An 18546-nucleotide genomic window follows, 5' to 3' on the forward strand; every position below is an offset into this window, starting at 1 on the left:
CATTACTATCTGAAAACTTATGAAAAGAGCATAAGGGAAAGCCTATGGTATTCTGTGTACACCGATGATACTTCTTTGAGAATGAGAGAGTCATTTGTTATATCCCTGAATATAGTGGTTTATCCATACGAAAATTGAATGATATTTCTTTTACTGTGAGTGCAGATGGGTTGTGTTGTTAGGTTGCTAGAGTGTTTGATAAATGTAATTTGTGTCTATGCCCAGTTGTCTATTGCTGATGTAATGCCATCATTAGATTCCCTTATGTTTCTATGTGTGCTAATTCATTGTACGCAGTTTGAGTTTAAAAGGATAGAATTAGAAGGGGAATGTTAACATTTAAATTGAGTTCAAAATCACTGCCATAGGTAGCTTAAGATCCTTCTATTTAAGCATCGTCTCTATATCCAAAAATTGTATTTGGTTTTGTTTGCCTGAGGATATGCAGAATTTTAAGTTGAGGGTGTTGATGAGTCATGAAAAAACGATACTTTCAATGCATAAAACTACAAATTTATGAGTGACCTTAGGATATTTTGTTATATATGATGCACTTTTGGTGTATATTACAGGTAAAACAGGTCTACAATTATGTTTGAATGAAAAAAAAGAAATAAAGCTAAAAAAGACCAATTTTTATACGGATACGAGTCAGCTCTTGAGTCGTAAACATCTGATACAACTCGTATGCTGAATCATATGCACAACAAAACCAAAATCCAACCTGAAGATCTAAGTATGGGGAAGATACGACTTAAGTATCCAAGATTTAATCTGGGATACGAGTCGTATAGAGAAGTCATAAGCATAACAGAACCTATGCTACTACTCAAGAGTTGAAGTCTCAAAAGTATACGAGTTGAAAGTCTGAGTATGGCTCGTATAGGTATATCGTACACTAACCAGTGTTCAGAGCTTAGAAAAATCAAATTCCTAGGTGGATATAAGTGAAGGACATGAGTCATACACTCAGGTATAACTCGTAAGCAGGAGTTGTTTGCTGAATAAAACATTGAAGCCCTGGGATAAAAGACACTGAAATAAATACAAAAAAGAAGGGTACAACTCATATGATGATGGTACTAGTAAAGACCAAGTCGTACCGACTGTTGACTTAAATTTACCCTTTCCCATTTTATCAGGATTTTATGTTATTTTGAGATACTATAAATACTCTAGGATTTACTTTTTATTAGGTTACACTTTCTTATCATAAGATTCACACTCTTACAATACTTTTACAATTATTCTTGAGATTTTGGGATTATTCAATTTAAGACTTTGGAGTTTATTCATCATATTCTTGTGCAACTAATTATATGTGTTCTTATTTGATAATCATGGTTTCTTGCACAAACATAAGCGGCTAATCCCCTTGACTAGGGTTGTGAAAACTTTGGTGGATTAGCTACGTAGATGAAGTGTGAGACTCATCTGTTCTAAGATTATGCATGTATCTTAATCTTCTTCATGATAATTAATCTCGAGTAGCTGCAGTAGCATGAGATAACTTGTATTTGCGCCCATCCCTGATAGGGAGTTTGCGATTAAGAAAAAAAGTTAAGAAGTGATTTGAGATTTCTACCTCCACCTTTTGGTCCCATGTCTCAACTAATTACTTGATCCCAAAAAGAGTGGTGAACCGAGGTCGTAGAAAGGAGCAACAAGGCGACTCCCTGAGACTTAATTAGTAAAGGGTAAGATTTATCTTCATGCTCAAAAGGCGGCTTATAATACCTATCTTATGGACTTTATATACAGCACAACAAAACAGTTGGATTGAACACGAGAAATTTACGGAGTTGAGAAGTCAGAGGGAACACAAGCCTACTGTTCGTCTCCTATTGTCTACAACTCAAAAGTACTCAAGATTTGGTTACTACTTGCGATTGATACTAAAATCCCCTTATTTACTTTCCTGTACTTCTCGTGGATTACATCAAGTCAAGTAACTATTCACATTTTCCCTGTAGGATTGACCCTAACCTAATTGGGTTATTATATTTGCAAGCGACTGAATTATACTTCTGTTTGGAGTGTAGTTTTTGGCGACATCAGTAACATTATGGTTGGTGGTGGAAATACATCATATGGATTGGTTGTGAAAAATACATCATGTGTGTTGTTTGTGAAAATACTCATTTTGTACGGTTGTGAATATTGCATCATCATTCTTAAGTCATCATACATATCATTTCACTTGTTTGTTTTATTATTTTATATTTACTTGTTGTCATATATGTGTACTTGATTTGTGTCTTATGTTATGTATGTTCTTTGGAAATACTAGAAATATTGAATTACTGAAAACACTGGAAATACTGAAAACACTAAAAATATTTGAAATACTAAAAATACAGAGGTTGTGTGCCAACTCCAAGGCTGTGTGGTAAACCCAAGGTTGTGTCAATATCAATGTTGTGTGCCAACCGCACGCATCCTTATCCTCCTCCTCCTCCTCCTCATCATCATATATATTACAGTTGTTTTATTGTGTTTATGTTGTGTTTGTATTGTCATATTGACTCGCCATCTATCTATTTGTTCTAAATCTTGACTTGTTAATGTCTAATTATTCTATCTTCCTTTATTTATACTCGATGATCTTGATTATACATTCTCTTTTTTTGTTCTATTATAGATGATATTATGTGTATTTATATCCCTATCTAGTACGTTATTGTATTATTATGTATGGATATTATAGAATTGTTAGTGCAAGTGGTGTGGGCTACCATTGTGGGATATTTTTTTATTACAGGTGACATGCCTTTACTGTATATTTTGTATGCTTTATTTATTACTTTGCTTGGTCGGCCTATGATACTCACTGAATAAGTGGACTGTACTCATGCCTACTACGCCCTTTTGATGTAGGTCCTAGCTCGAGTGCACCTTAGATTAGTTGATTTTGAATGTCTTTAGATTTACTCAAGGTAGAGATTGGACATTCATGCATCTAGAGTTTACCTCTATCTTTCTTTAGTAGCTATTTATTTATTTGTGTTAAGAGATTGATGTTTACCCTTGGACCTTTTTGATGTATTTGACTCATGGTGGTATTAGTAGTTCTTACACTGTTGACACTAGGTTTTGGGAGTTATGACTATAATATTGATTATATTTCTTCTACATTTATCATACTTGTGTGGTTCGACTTCATTCTAAAAGTCTTACCATGGGGGTATTTCTATCTTTTACCCTTTTTTTTATCAGTTTGGGTGATAGGCTTACTTGTCAAGGTATGCCCTGACAAGTGCCATCATGACCCTTAGTTTTTGGGCTGTAACAAATTGATATCTGAGCCAGGTTTCATTAGTCTCAATGGTGTAAGAACAGAATATCTAATAGAGTCTTGTGGATCGATACTTAGACGTTTGTATCTATCTTTGAGAGGCTATAGGATGTCTTTAGGAAACTTTTCCTATTTTATTACTTACCATGCTATGTTCTTTCATATCTTGTGCTTTGAATTGTGTTTTACTCTTTTTGTGCAGATGGTGTTGAATAGGTCCCTAAAAGTTAGTGATGCAGAGCCTGCTTCTAGAGAGAGAGTTTAGTCGAGAGGGCGAACCTTAAGTCATGGGCAAACTTGAGGAAGGGGATGGGTCCATAGCTTGGTCCCATCTGGTAGGAGTGCTATGGGACTCTCTTTGAGCCTCATGTTGAGAAGGTTTGAGGTATAGGTTCTACCTCAGTTCTTCAAAGTTCGTCTGTCCCTGTGTTAAAGGGATTGTTGGTGTAATTGCTTACCCATTTAAAAGGGTTCTCTTTTGGTTATTCCAGGTGTTTCTCCAGTTCAGAGTGTGGATCCTCTTATTACTCCTACTTCTGTTTTGGGTACTCCTTAGACCCTGAGTCTTATCCTTATTTTAGAACTAATATTTGCGCATGGTGTTCTGAGATCGGGAGTTCAACCTTCATCTATGTTACCTCCTTAGATAGGATCTTAGTTTACTAGATTCATCATGCCTCCTCTTGCTGCGAGTATTGTGATGTCTTTTGAGGATCAAAAGAGGTTTGAGAGATTTACTCGTTTAGGTCTTCCTAGGTTCAGTGGTGCTATGGATGAAGATGCCTATGAGTTTTTGATTGATTGCCAAGAGAATTTGCATAATTTGGGTTCGTCGGAGTAGTATGGAGTTGCTTATGTTACCTATCAATTAAGAGATATGGCTGGATATTGGTGAAGATCGATTGTTGGTTGTAGTCCATTAATGCTCTTGAGTTATAGTGGGATCAGTTTGCCAATGCCTTTATGGAGAGATTTGTGCTTTATAGTTTAAAAGATCTGTTGCATGATGAGTTTGACCACCTAGAGTAGGTCTCTATGTCTATAGTAGTGCATGAGGAGCGATTTTATCCCTTATCCAGATATTAATATGCTAGTATTTTCACTGAGTCTGAGAAGATTTGAAAGTTTGTGAAGGGTTTGGATATCTCCCTTCAGTTTGCTACATCATACATAGTCGTATTTGGGGCATCTTTTCAGAGTATTATAGATCAGGCTAAGATGACTGAAGGTATTCTTTAGGCATCTTAAGGAGGCGCTAAGAAGGTATGCCATTTTGGTGAGTTTAGAGGTCGGTCTTCTCATGGTAGAGATTTTAGAGGTTCTCATTAATATCTGGGTGGGTTAGTGCAGGTGTCTTTATAGAGTTTAGGTGATGGATCTTCGAGTTCAGCAGTACAGGGTAGACATTTAGGCCCAATGGTATATTTTCCTATTGATGAGGACAATAAGATTTGTTATGTGTGTCGTGAGGTTGGCCATTTAGCCAAGGACTACCCCCATCGTATGATTAGGGATACTTTTACTTTAGTAGTAAGAGGTAGGGGTAATACCAGAGGAATAAGAGGTAGAGGTGGTAGAGCCTGCTGTGGTGGTCATAGGACCACCTAGGAAGATGGTGGTCATAGGCAATGCTATGTTATACCAGCCAGACCTATGGCAGAGGCTTCTGATACTGTGATTACAGACTTTATCCCCATTTGTTTTAGAACTGCATTTGAATTTTTTGATCCTGAATCAACTTTATCTTATGTGTCTGTATATTTTACTTTGAGTTTTGATTCTGTCAGTGAGCCTCTTGCCTTTCCTATTCGTGTATCTACAGTAGGTGATTATTTAGTGGTGGATCGAGTGCACCGAACTTATGTTGTGACTTTTGCTGGGCATGAGACTTTGGTTGACTTGATTGTGTTAGATATGGTTGATTTTGATGTTATTTTGGGTATGGATTGGTTGGCTTCTTATCATATTGTCTTAGATTGTTTTGCTAAGACTGTGACATTAGCTTCGCCGGGTATTCCAAGGATAGCTTGGAAAGGTGCACTTCATTCGGGACCCAAGAGGGTCATATCTTATATTCAGGCTTGTCGTTTATTTGAGAGGGTTAGATTATTTGGCTCATATTCGTGATACTAGCATTATTTCACCCCCTTCCTTAGATTTTGTCTGTGTTATTCCTGAGTTCATGGATATGTTTCCTATGAATTTTCCTGGTATGCCTCAAAATCATGATATTAATTTTATTATTGATGTTGAGCTGGGCACCAAGACTATTTCTATTTCTTTTTACAGGATAGCCCAGTCGAATTGAAGAAATTGAAGAATCAGTTGTAGGAGATATTGGATAAGGGATTTATCCGACCTAGTGTATTTCCTTAATGTGCGCCTGTCTTTTTTGTGAAGAATAAAGATGAGTCTATGCAGATATGTATTGACTTTTGACAGTTGAAAAAGGTGATGATTAAGAATAAGTATCCTCTTCCTCACATTGATGATTTATTTGATTAGTTTCAAGGTGTTTCGGTGTTTTTAAAGATTAATTTGAGGTTTGGATATCACCAGTTGAGGATTAGAGATTTGGATATTTTAAAGACAACTTTTCAGAGTTGATATGGTCATTATGAGTTCTTAGTCATGTCCTTTGGATTGACCAATGCCCCTGCCACATTGATGGAGGTGATAAATCGGGTGTTTAGATTGAATCTCGAATCTTTTGTTTCTGTACTTATATATGATATCTTGGTGTATCTCAAGAGTGAGGCTGAGCATAAGGAGCATTTGCGGATTGTGCTTTAGATATTAAGGGATGAGAAGTTGTATGACGAATTCTCTAAGTATAAGTTTTGGTTGGAGTCTTTCTTTCTTAGATTATGTAGTGGCTAAGGAAGGTATTATTGTTGATCTAGCCAAGGTTTCAACGGTTCATAATCAGGCTAGACCTACTTCGCCCACTGAGATTTAGAGTTTTATTAGCTTGGCAGGTTATTATTGGTGTTTTGTTGAGGGCTTTTCTACTGTATCTCCTTTGACTAAGTTAACTAAAATAAAGATTTCCTTTCAATGGTTCAATGCTTATGAGGGGAGCTTTCAAAAGCTCAGGATTTGTTGACTTTAGCTTCTATTTTGGCTTTGCCCAAGAAGGGAGTGGGTTTTACCATATTTATGATGCTTCAGGTGTTGGATTGGGTCTTGTGTTGATGTAGGAGGTCAAGGTGATTGCTTCTGCGTCTCTTCAGTTAAATCCTAAAGAGAAGAATTATCCTACCCATGATTTAGAGTTGTCCGCAGGCACTACTTGTATGAGTCCATTGTGAGATCTTCTCAGATCATCGTAGCAGTTAGTACTTCTTCACCAAACAAGATCTTAATATGAGGTCATGTCATTGGCTTGAGTTGCTTAAGGGTTATGACTTGACTATTCTCTACCATCTGGGCAACGCTAATATTATTGGGGATGCCTTAAGCTAGAAGTCTTCTAGCGTGGGTAGCTTCACACATCTTTAGACCCAAGAAAGGCCTTTAACCTTAGAGGTTTAGTCTTTGCTAACCAAATAGTTAGGCTTGATATTCTAACACCTGGGCGCGTTTTGGCATTTGTGGAGGCTAGATCTTCTTTGATGGAGCAGATGTAAGCTCATAAATTTAGTGATGTTAAATTGAGGTTGATTCAAGATAAAGTGTTGAGTGGGGAGTCTAAGAAAGCCTTACTTAATTTAGATAAAGTTTTGTGGATTTGAGGCTGAGTTTGTGTGCTGAGATTGGGTGACTGGATTAGGTTGATTTTGGAGGAGGCCCGTTGTTCCAAATATTTCATCCATCCAGGTGTGACAAAGATGTATTGTGATTTGATACAACACCACTGGTGGCGTGGTATGAGATGAGATATAGTAAATTTTATAGCTCATGCCTACGTTGTTAGTCGGTAAAGGTCGAGCATATGAGACCTGGTGGTTTGCTTCAGAGGTTGCCCATTCCTGAGTGGAAGTGGAAATGGATCACCATGGACTTTGTGGAGGTTTGCCTCGTACATCTTATGATTCTGGCAGTGTATGGTTCATTGTGGATTGATTGACCAAGTTAGCTTATTTTATTCTGATTCAGGTCTCATTCAGTGGTGAGAGGTTAGACCGTATCTACATTCATGAGATTGTGCGTCTGTATGGTGTGCTAGTGTCTATTATTTCAGATCGAGGTTTTGTGTTCACATATCACTTTTAGAAGACTTTTTGGGAATAGTTGGGTATTTGGGTTAATCTTTGCATGACATTTCACCCCTAAACTGACGGCTAGTCAGAGATGACTATTTGAGTTTTGGAGGATATTCTTTGCACTTGTGTGGTGGATTTTGGTGGTTAGTGTGAGCAATATTTGGCTTTAGCAAAGTTTGCTATAATAATAGTTACCATTCTAGTATTGATATGACTCCTTTTGAAGCATTGCATAGTAGGCATTATCGTTCACCAGTAAGTTGGTTTGATGTTTTAGAGGTGAGACCTCGAGGTACAGACTTGCTTCATGAGTATTTAGACAGAGTCCAGGTCATTGAGGATAGATTTGAGCAACTCAGAGTAGGCAGAAGTGTTATGCTGACCGTAGACTTTGTGCCTTGAGATTTAGTATTGGTGATCACATTTTCCTTTGAGTTTCACCCATAAAGGGTATGATGAGTTTTGGGAAGAGAGGAAAGCTTAGCCCCATGTATATTGGTTTGGTGATGTGGTTTCACGACCCAGGGCTACCCCCTAGTTGCAATATGGTGCTTAAGGCCACAAGTGACCCCAAGCTAACCAATGATCTGGCACAAGCTATAAATACTGAAGAAGATAGTAAAATATTATGCGGAAGTCATTTTATAAATATTTAAATAGTAAAGTCAATAACCAAGGAGTCTCGAACACATCAGGGAAAACATAACTAACTATCTGACTTTCTGAAAGCCTTTAAACATGATGAATTGTAGGAGGAGGTCCCCAACTTACTCTGACTACTGAAATAAACATGAACTAAAATACTGGAAAGCATGATAAATAATATAATTAGTCCTCGAATGATGATGACTCATGGACTGTCTATGTACGATCGAAAAACTGAGCGTGCAAACCTATGTTGTAAGACAACACAGCGCAAAAGAGAGTATGCGATCAACACTTTGAATATGCTGGTATGCGAGATAAGGACTAGCTGATATGAGTATACATAATGGTGTTGAACATGAAGGCATGAACATGTAAATCAAATGCATGACCAAGTAAAACTTATGCTGAAATATTCTAACAAACAGAATTACTGAATAACTGACAGACTTGAAAATTGGTCATGCAAACCTGAATGGATATAAAGTGAATACTGACCTGATATTGTGGGAGATAACTATAACTGACATGCCCCAATTTGAGCTAATTGAGGTCCAACTTGTAACCCAGTTTGAGGGATATTGTACCTTTCCAGGGGTACCAACATTGGCTGGCTTGTGTCTCCTAATTTGATGTCACGAAGGATGAGAGTGTCATATCTTTACTGATGGGGGGCCCCTAAAAATCTGTGGTAGCGTCATAGGCTTAGAACTTAGGGACTGTTACTAACAACTCATGCCTAACTGATGGAGGAGCATGATAATTGGTGAAACTATGGGACTTATTGGGTGAAATGGGCCCATTAATGAATATCCCACATTCCTAAAGTAAAAGCCTTGAAGAAATCTTCTTGAGAATTGGACTTTCTTGAAGAACCCTAGTTTGCACTTGAGAGAGAAGAATTTCCTCTTTGATTCCTCTTGGGTGAAATTGATAATTATGTTATGGTTTGGGGCATTGTAGTCTTTTATACTACCCCTTGTGAAGCCAAAATGATGTGGATTTGGATTTTAAGGGAGTGGGAAAAGACATAAATCTCCATGGTAATATGTACTGAAAAACACGTTCCCAGTCATTATGACTCACCCTACGACTCATTGGGACTACTACATGTTGTAGTCAGAGTCATAAGCTAGAATATAGGGTCTGAGGTCCCTTTCTGGTCTGACTATGACTTCCCCCTTATGAATCGTCATGACTGGCTACGAGTTGTTAGATGGAGTCATAGTCTAAAGCTTGAATCTTGGGTCCTTTACTGGTCAACCTACAGTCCCTCCCTATGACTCATAATCACTGATTACAAGTAGTGAGGCCTGGTTGTAGACACTGTCTCAAACTTTGGGACTACACTCATGACGACTGGTCACAAATGGTTACGACTTATTTCCTGAGTCATAGTCTTGGCAGTGTATCAGGTCCTTAGGGGAAACTTTCCACAACTTTTTTCCATGACATCAGATTTACGCGAGACTTGAAGTATTGGATAGCTAACTTAGTGATCTATCTTTTTAGGGGGTCTAGATCTTGAAAATTTAAGGTATTACATATGGCCTATGAGTTAGCTTTGCATCCAGATTTATCAGGTGTTCATCCAGTTTTTTATGTTTTCATGCTTTGCCACTATATTCTTGATAAGTCTCATATAGTAAATTGGGAGACGGTTTGGTTAGATGAGAAGTTGTCCTTTGTTGAGAAGACATTATCCATTTTAGCTAAGGATGTTAGACGGTTGCACTTTAGAATTATCCCTGTGGTTAAGGATCACTATGGACTTTGTGACTGGTTTGCCTTGTACATCTCGTAGCTCTGACAGTGTGTGGGTCATCATGGATCGATTGACTAAGTTAGCTCATTTTATTCCAGTTCAGGTATCATTCAGTGCTGAGAGGTTGGCTCGTATCTATATTCGTAAGATTGTGCGTCTGCATGGTGTGACAGTGTCTATTATTTCAGATCAAGGTTCTGTGTTCACATCTCACTTTTGGAATACTTTTCAGGATGAGTTGGGTACTTAGATTGATCTTAGCACAGCATTTCACCCCATACTGATGGTCAGTCAGAGCAGACTATTCAGGTTTTGGAGGATATGTTCCACACTTATGTGATGGATTTTGGTGGCCAATAGGAGCAACAATTGGCTTTAGCAGAGTTTGCATATAATAATAAATACCATTCAAGTATTGATATAGATCCTTTTGAGGCATTGTATGGTAGGTATTATTGCTCACTAGTTGGTTGGTTTGATGTTTTCGAGGTGGAACCTTGAGGTACGGACTTGCTTTGTGAATCGTTGGACAAAGTCCGGATCATCAGGATAGACTTGAGCAACTCAAAGAAGGAAGAAGTGCTATACTGACCGTAGACTTCATACCTTGAGATTTAGTGTTGGTGATCACGTTTTCCTTTGAGTTTCACCCATATGATAAGGTTTGGGAAGAGGAAAAACTTAGACCCATGTATATTGGTCCATTTGAGATCCCTCGAACTGTTAGTGATGTGGGGTCACGTCCCAGGGCTGCCCCTTAATTGTAACATGGTGCTTAAGGCCACAAGTGACTCCTATCTAACCATGATCTTGCACAATCCGTAAATACTGAAGGAAGATTACAAAATACTGTGTGAAAGTCATTTAATAAATTTTTAAATAGTCAAGCCAATAACCAAGGAGTTTGGAACACATCACGGAAAACATAAATAACAGTCTAAATGTCTGAAAGACTCTAAACATGATGAGTTGTTGGGATAGGTCCTTAACTTACTCTGACTACTGAAATAAACATGAACTAAAATATTTGTAAACATGATAAATTATCTAATTAGTCCTCTACTAGTAAGGACTCACCAATGCTGCAGTTGAGTGGCACATGAACTATCTAAGTACGATCGAGAACTGAGCATCCGAATCTATGTTATAAGAAAAATAGTGAAAAAGAGAGTATGCGACTAGTACTTTGAATGTACTGGTATGCGAGATAAGGAATAAATGATATGAATATATATAGTGATGCTGAACATGAAGGCATGGATATGTAAATCAAATGCAAGACCAAGTAAAATATGTGCTAAAATATTTTGTAAAACTGATTAACTGAATAACAGATATACTTGACACTTGGTCATGCAAATCTAAATTGATAAAACTTGAATTCTGAATTGAGACTGTGGGAAATAACTATATACGACATGCCCAATCTCAGCTAATTGGGGTCTAACATGTAACCCAGTTGGAAGGGTGTCGGTACCTTGCTAGGAGTACCAATATTGGCTGGTGTGGATCCACTAATCTGATATCCCAGAGGACAAGGGGTGTCATGCCTCCACTGATGGGGGGACCCCTCAAAATCTATGGTGGCACCGTAGGTCTAGAACTTAGGGACTGCTACTAACGACTTATTCCTAACTGACGGAGGGAGCCGCCATTCCGCGTTCACTCGGTGCTAAGTGTTACTCCCAACTAAGACATGGGTAATGATATATGCTTAACATAATTTAATACAGATAATGCTCAACATGACAATGCTATAGACTTCATGGTACAAACACGGTATATACATATTACTTGAAATCCTAAAAACTATAATATGCATGATCATCTAAGTATCGGATGTTCATAACCCACCATGATGTAAAATATTATAATTAATGTAATGATTTCAATGTAATCACATGGTAGGAAATTTCATGACTTAAACTCAAGAATCCAACAATTTCATCAATATAACAAGTTATCATGATTAGTGTATGGAAGAATACTTGAAGTTATGGGAAAACACTATTTCATGGTTGAATTCAAGAATTACATGGAAGAATCATGGAATTTATACTTTTCATGGAACCCTAAACAAAAGAGGAATTAAACTTGAGAATTGGTAAAACTTTGGAACTCAATGGGTGAAAGGGGCCCATAGATGAATATCCCACATACTTGAAGTAGAAGCCTTGAAGAAATCTTCTTTAGAATCAGACTTGCTTGAAGAACCTTAGTTTGCTCTTGAGTGATAAATGAATTACCTATTTGATTCCTCTTGGGTGAAATTGATAATAATGTTATGATTTGGGGATTTGGGGTATTTTAACTATCCCTTGTTAAGACAAAATGATTTGGGTTTGGATTTTAAGGAAGTAGAAAAAGACATAAAAGTCCCTAGAAAAACGTGCTGAAAAATACGTTCCCAGTTCTTACGACTCACCCTACAACTCATTGGGATTTACTACGAGTCGTAAGATAAAATCTAGGGGTCTGAGGTCCCTTTCTGATCTGACTACGACTTCCCCCTTATGACTCGTCATGACTGAGTATGAGTCGTAAGATGGAGTCATAGTGTAAAGCTTGAATCTTGGGTCCTTTAATGGTTAGGCTACGAGTCCATCCATATGAATCATAGTCACTAATGATGAGTCGTAAGGTATGGTTGTAGCCACTGGGCTCAAACTTGGGGCCTTCACTGGAGTGACTACGACTAACTCATGATGGCTTGTCATGAATGGTTGCAACTTGTTTCCTGAGTAGTAGTCATGGCAGTGTATCAGGTCCTTAGGGGAAACTTTCCACAACTTTTTTCCATGACATCATATTTATGAGAGACTTGAAGCATTGGAAAGCTTACTTAGTGATATATATTTTGAGGGGGTCTAAAGCTTGAAAATTTAGGGTATTATAATATCTCCCTTTTGTGATCATTCATCCTCAAATGATATTAGCTGAGCTGGAGTACTAGGAAGACTGAGATCATACATTGAAGACTTATGAGTTGAATCATGATTATATATCTGAATCTGACAACAAGATGCATGGACTGAACTGAATTTATGAATGTATATTATGACATAAGAATGGTCAGATAGCTGAGATATAAAATGAGAGCATTGATCTAAAGAACCATTACCTCAAGCTGAATCTAAATTCATAGAGAAGAGATAGGGATACTTGGTTTGCATATCAGCTTCTGTTTCCCAAGTAGCTCCCTCAACAAACTAATTTCTCCATAGTACTATAACAAGGCGACCTCTTTATCTCTCAAACTATGGATCTGATGGTCAAGGATTTCAATTGGGACTTTTTCATAGGAGAGACTATCGTCTACGCTCACACTTTATAAAGAAACAATTGAATCTAGGTCCCCAATGTATTTTGTTAGCAGGGAGACATGAAACACTGGATGCATTGACACTAGATATGTTGGCAACTCTAGCTCATAAGTTACCTTCCCAAATTAGCTCAAAATCTTATATGGGCCAACACAGTGGGGATTGAGCTTCCCCATCTTACCAAACCTCTTTACTCCTTTCATGGGCAAAATTTTCATATACATAAAATCACCAACTTTAAATTTGAGCTCCCTTTTTCTCACATCAACATAGGATTTTTGATGGCTTTGGGTTGTTTTCCTTCTTTCTTGAATCAACTGAACTTTTTTTGTCACCTAAAATACTAAATCTGGACCTATCAAAGTGTCCTAACCTACCTTAAACCAAGCAATCAAAGATCTAAACCTCCTACCATAAAGAGCCTTAAATAGAGCCATCTGAATACTGGAGTGATAGTTATTACTGTAGGCAAACTCAATCAAAGATAAGTGATCATCCCAACTACCCTTGAAATTGATAACACAAGCCCTCAACATATCCACCAAGGTCTGAATGGTTCTCTCTGCTTGACTTTTCATTTGAGGGTAAAAGTCATACTGAGATGAACTTGGGTACGAAAACCCTTCTGAAAAGCTTCCAAAAATAAGAGGTAAACTTGGCACCTATATCTAAAATTATGGTCAAGTGGACCCCATGAAACTTTTCCAACTCCCAGAGGTAAATTCTGCATAATCCTCGTTTGAATATGAGGTATGGACTAGTAAAAAATGGGCTGACTTAGTCATTCTATCCACAATGACCCAAATCAAATTATACCGATGATGCATATGGGGCAATGCTATAACAAAGTCCATATTCATCACTTCCCACTTCCAAGTGGAGATACTAAATTCCTGAAGCATACCACTGGGTTTCTAATGGTCAACCTTAACCTACTGACAATTAGAGCACTTATCCATGAATTTGGCAATATCTTTCTTTATACCATTCCAATAAAAGACTTCCCACAAATCGCGGTACATCTTAGCGACCCTGGGTGAATCTAATATTAAGAAAATGAGAATCGGCTAGCATCCGCTATCTCAAATCATCCATATTTGTAATACACAGCCTACCCTGACAACGAAGATCACCATCTCCTACTTTAGAGAAAATCTCAACCTTCTAATCCCAAGCTGACTTCTTTAACTTACGCAAAATGGGATCTCTATATTTTTTCTCCTTTACTTCGGCAACCAATAAAGATTTTGAACCATTCTGAACCCAGACACTACTTTCGGCAGAATCAACCAACCAAACTCCTAATCTGGCAAGCTGATAGGCCTCACGAACTAACTCCTTCTTACCATCCTCAACATGGGTCATACTTCCCATATATAACCTGTTAAGGGAATCGTCCACAACATTGGCCTTACCTAAGTGATACAACACACTCATATTATACATGAAAAGTATAAGCTCTTATGAGCAGTGAACACATCCACATAGACCCCATATAGATAATGCCTTAAAATCTTTAAGGGGAAAACAACTGCTGCCAACTTAAGATCATGAGTTGGGTGATTCTTCTCATGGGGTTTAAGCTGTCTAGAGGCATAGGCTATGACCTTACCTCGCTGTATCAATACATACCCAAGACCAACCTTGGAAGCATCACAATAAACCATAAACCCATCTAAACCCTCGAGTAGAGTCAATATTAGGGTGGAAGTGAGTGGAGTCTTCTATTCCTAAAATATCTTCTCTCAAGAATCTGACCATTAAAATTTGACTTTCTTTTGAGTCAGTCGAGACATGGGAGAGGCGATAGAATAAAACCCCTTAATAAACCATCTGTAGAAATCGACTAAACCTAGGAAACTCTTAATATTTGTTGGAGAGATAGGTCTGAGCAAGTTTCTTACTACTTTGGTATTTTGGGGATCAACTCGAATACCATTACTAGAAATGATGTGACCAAGGAAAGCTACTAATATCAACTAGAATTCACACTTACTAAACTTAAAGAATAATTGATGATCCTTAAGGTTCTACAAAATAATCTTCAAATAGTCTGCATGATCACTTTCACTATGAGAATAGACGAGAATGTCATCTATGAAGAATATGAAGAACATGTATAGAAACTGCTTAAACACTTTGTTCATCAAGTCTATAACATCTACAGGAGCATTCGTTAGTCCAAAAGACAACTACAAATTTAATGTGACCATGCCGGGTTCTGAAGGGTGTCTTCAAAATGTCACATTCTCTGACTCTAAGCTGATGATATCCAGATCTGAGGTTTATCTTAGAGAAATAATTTGTACCTTGAAATTGGTCAAACAAGTCATCAATCTTGGGGAGAAGATACTTATTCTTGATTTTGACTTTGTTAAACTAACAATAGTCGATGCACATTCTCAGAGAACCATTTTTCTTATGCACGAAGAGAACTGGAGCACCCTACGGGGAAACACTAGGCCTGATAAAATCTTTATCTAGGTGGTCTTTTAACTGTACTTTCAACTTTTTAAGCCCAGCTGGAGCCATTCTGTAAGGTGGAATTGAAATAGGTTGGGTATCTGGAATGAGATCTATTTTGAAATTCATTTCCTTCTCGAGAGAAACTCTGGGAAGATCTTCAGGGAATACTTTTAGAAACTCATTCGCTACTAGAACTGACTCAAGACTCGAGATTTCAGAACTTGAGTCCTTAACTCAAATGAGATAAAAGATACAGCCCTTGGAAATTATTTTCCTTACCTTGTGGAATGAGATAAATCGGCCTATTGAGACTGTGGTACTACCCCTCCATTCTAAGACTGGATCATTAGGGAGCTGAAACTGAACTATCCTATTTCTACAGTCAATTGAGGCATAGCAAGAGTGGAGCTAATCCATTTCAAGGATGACATCAAAATTGGTCATCTCTAGTTCAACAAGATCAATTGATGTGACTTTCTGAGATACTGTGATAGAGAAATTTTTGTATACCTGCCTACCTAGGATAGAATTATCGACTAGGGTAGATAATAAGAAGGGTTCTGTAAGAATTTTTGGGATCATGCCAAAATATATGTCTATATAAGGAGTCACAAAAGATAATTTGTCTCCAGGATCTAATAATGCATAAACATAAAGGTGAAAGATTTCTAATGTAGCAGTAACCACATTAGGAGAACCTTTATGGTCTTATCGAGTCTGAAGGGCACAGAATCGATTCTGGCATTATCTACTGGTTGCACTAGAAGTGGCACCTTACTAAGCAGGACAATTTTAACATAGCAGTAACCATATCAGGAGAACCTTTCTGATCCTATCGAGTCTGAAGAGCATAAAATTGATTCTGGCATTGTGTACTGGTTGTACTAGAAGTGGCACCCTACTAAGCAGGATGACCTATTGGTGTTGCTAAAGAATTAGTCTGGCCCTACTGACGATCATTCTTGCCTTTCCACATACCCGTTAGGTAATCCTTTATCCTGTGGCCTTTTTTGCCACACCTAAAATATGTATCGCTGCTGGATATACACTCTTCCTTATAGTTCTTACCATACCTCTTACACACTGAGTTTGTATGGCCACTTTTTATACTACCCTGGGACTTAGAGCCTGACTCTCTATCACGAGTATCTAGCCAGACCTTAGAGCACTATCAGAAGATGGGGCTGAGGCTGAAGATTTTAGGCGAAATTAAGAACAATTTCCACCATCAGATACTTACTGAGAAAAGTTAAAACTACAAGTTTTGGCCTTTTTATTCTCCTTTTCCTTCTCTTTGAGTTTCTCTTCCTCAATCTATTAAGCATGAACTATCAGCCCAGAGAGATCCATCTTTTTAATCAACATAACTATTTTGCACTCCTTGACTACTCTTTAGAAACTCCCAACACAAACTTACTCATTCTGGACCTACCATCGCCCACAATAGTCGGTGCATACCTTTCTAACTGGGTGAAATTGAGTGAATACTCCTTTACACTCAGGTTACCCTTCTTCAAATTGATAAAATTTTACACTTTGGCCTCTCTCAACTCGAGTGGGAAAAACCTATCTAAGAAACTAGTAGAAAACTCATCCTACTCTACAAGCCCTACATCGACACCTCTATCCTTCTTCCATTGCTTAACCCTAGTATGAGCTATTCCTTACAACTGGTAAGCAGCTAAGATAACACTCTCGCTAGAAGTGACACCCATTATATCAGTCACTTTCTACACACAATCAAAAAACTCTTGTAAATCCTTCTCAAACTTGGATTTGGAGAATATTATGGGATTTATCTAAGTGAAATCCCAAATTCTGGCTACTGCCAAATTCACTACTGGATTGGCTGGGGAAACAGCCTGCTGGTTATTTTGGGAAGACCTAGACTGGTCCAAAACTATGAAAGCGATACTAAATTCAATATGAGAGACATATTCATTTAGAGGATCTTCTTAAATAGGCGATAGTGTAGGCTGGTCCCTGTTCCTCCTTTCGTTAGTCCTTCTAGGAGGTATTTTCTATAAAATAATGAAGGATGAGTTAGAAGAGGAGATTCAATAGAGCCTAAGCTCTATCGTATAACATTAATACTGAAAGAAGGAAAACTTTCCTAAAACATCTCATTTATAAGTATGTCATGCTTCAGACCTATGAACAAGACTCTACTTAACGCATATTTAGACACCCTAGGATACCTTAAAACTTTTGCTCTGATACAAAGTTTTTCATGACCTAGGGCGGGCCACTCCCTTGTTGTTACACGGTGCTTAAGGCCATAAGTGACCTCAAGCTAACCCATGATTTGGCAAAAGCCGTAAATACTAAAGGGAGATAATAAAATATTGTGTGGAGGTCATTTAATAAATGTTTAAATAGTCAAGTAAATAACCAAGAAGTCTGGAACACATGACGAAAAACATAACTAACTATCTAACTATCTGAAAGCCTCTAAACATGATGAGTTGTTGGAGCAGGTCCCCAACTATCTTTGACTACTAAAATAAACATGAAATGAAAAATTGGAAAGCATGATAACTAATATAATTAGTCCTTGAATTATGAGGACTCACCAATGCTGCAGTTGAGTGGTACATGGACTGTCTATGTATGATTGGAATACTGAGCGTGTGAACCTATGTTATAAGATAATATAGTGCAAAAGAGAGTATGTGATCAACACTTTGAATATACTGGTATATGAGATAAGGACTAGCTGATATGAATATACATAATAGTGCTAAACATGAAGGCATGAACATGTAAATTGAATGTAAGACCAAGTAAAACTTGTGCTAAAATATTCTTTAAAACTAAATTACTGAATAACTGATAGACTTGACACTT

This window comes from Capsicum annuum, chromosome 1 (genome assembly GCF_002878395.1).
Source record: "Capsicum annuum cultivar UCD-10X-F1 chromosome 1, UCD10Xv1.1, whole genome shotgun sequence".
NCBI classification, from domain to species: domain Eukaryota; kingdom Viridiplantae; phylum Streptophyta; class Magnoliopsida; order Solanales; family Solanaceae; genus Capsicum; species Capsicum annuum.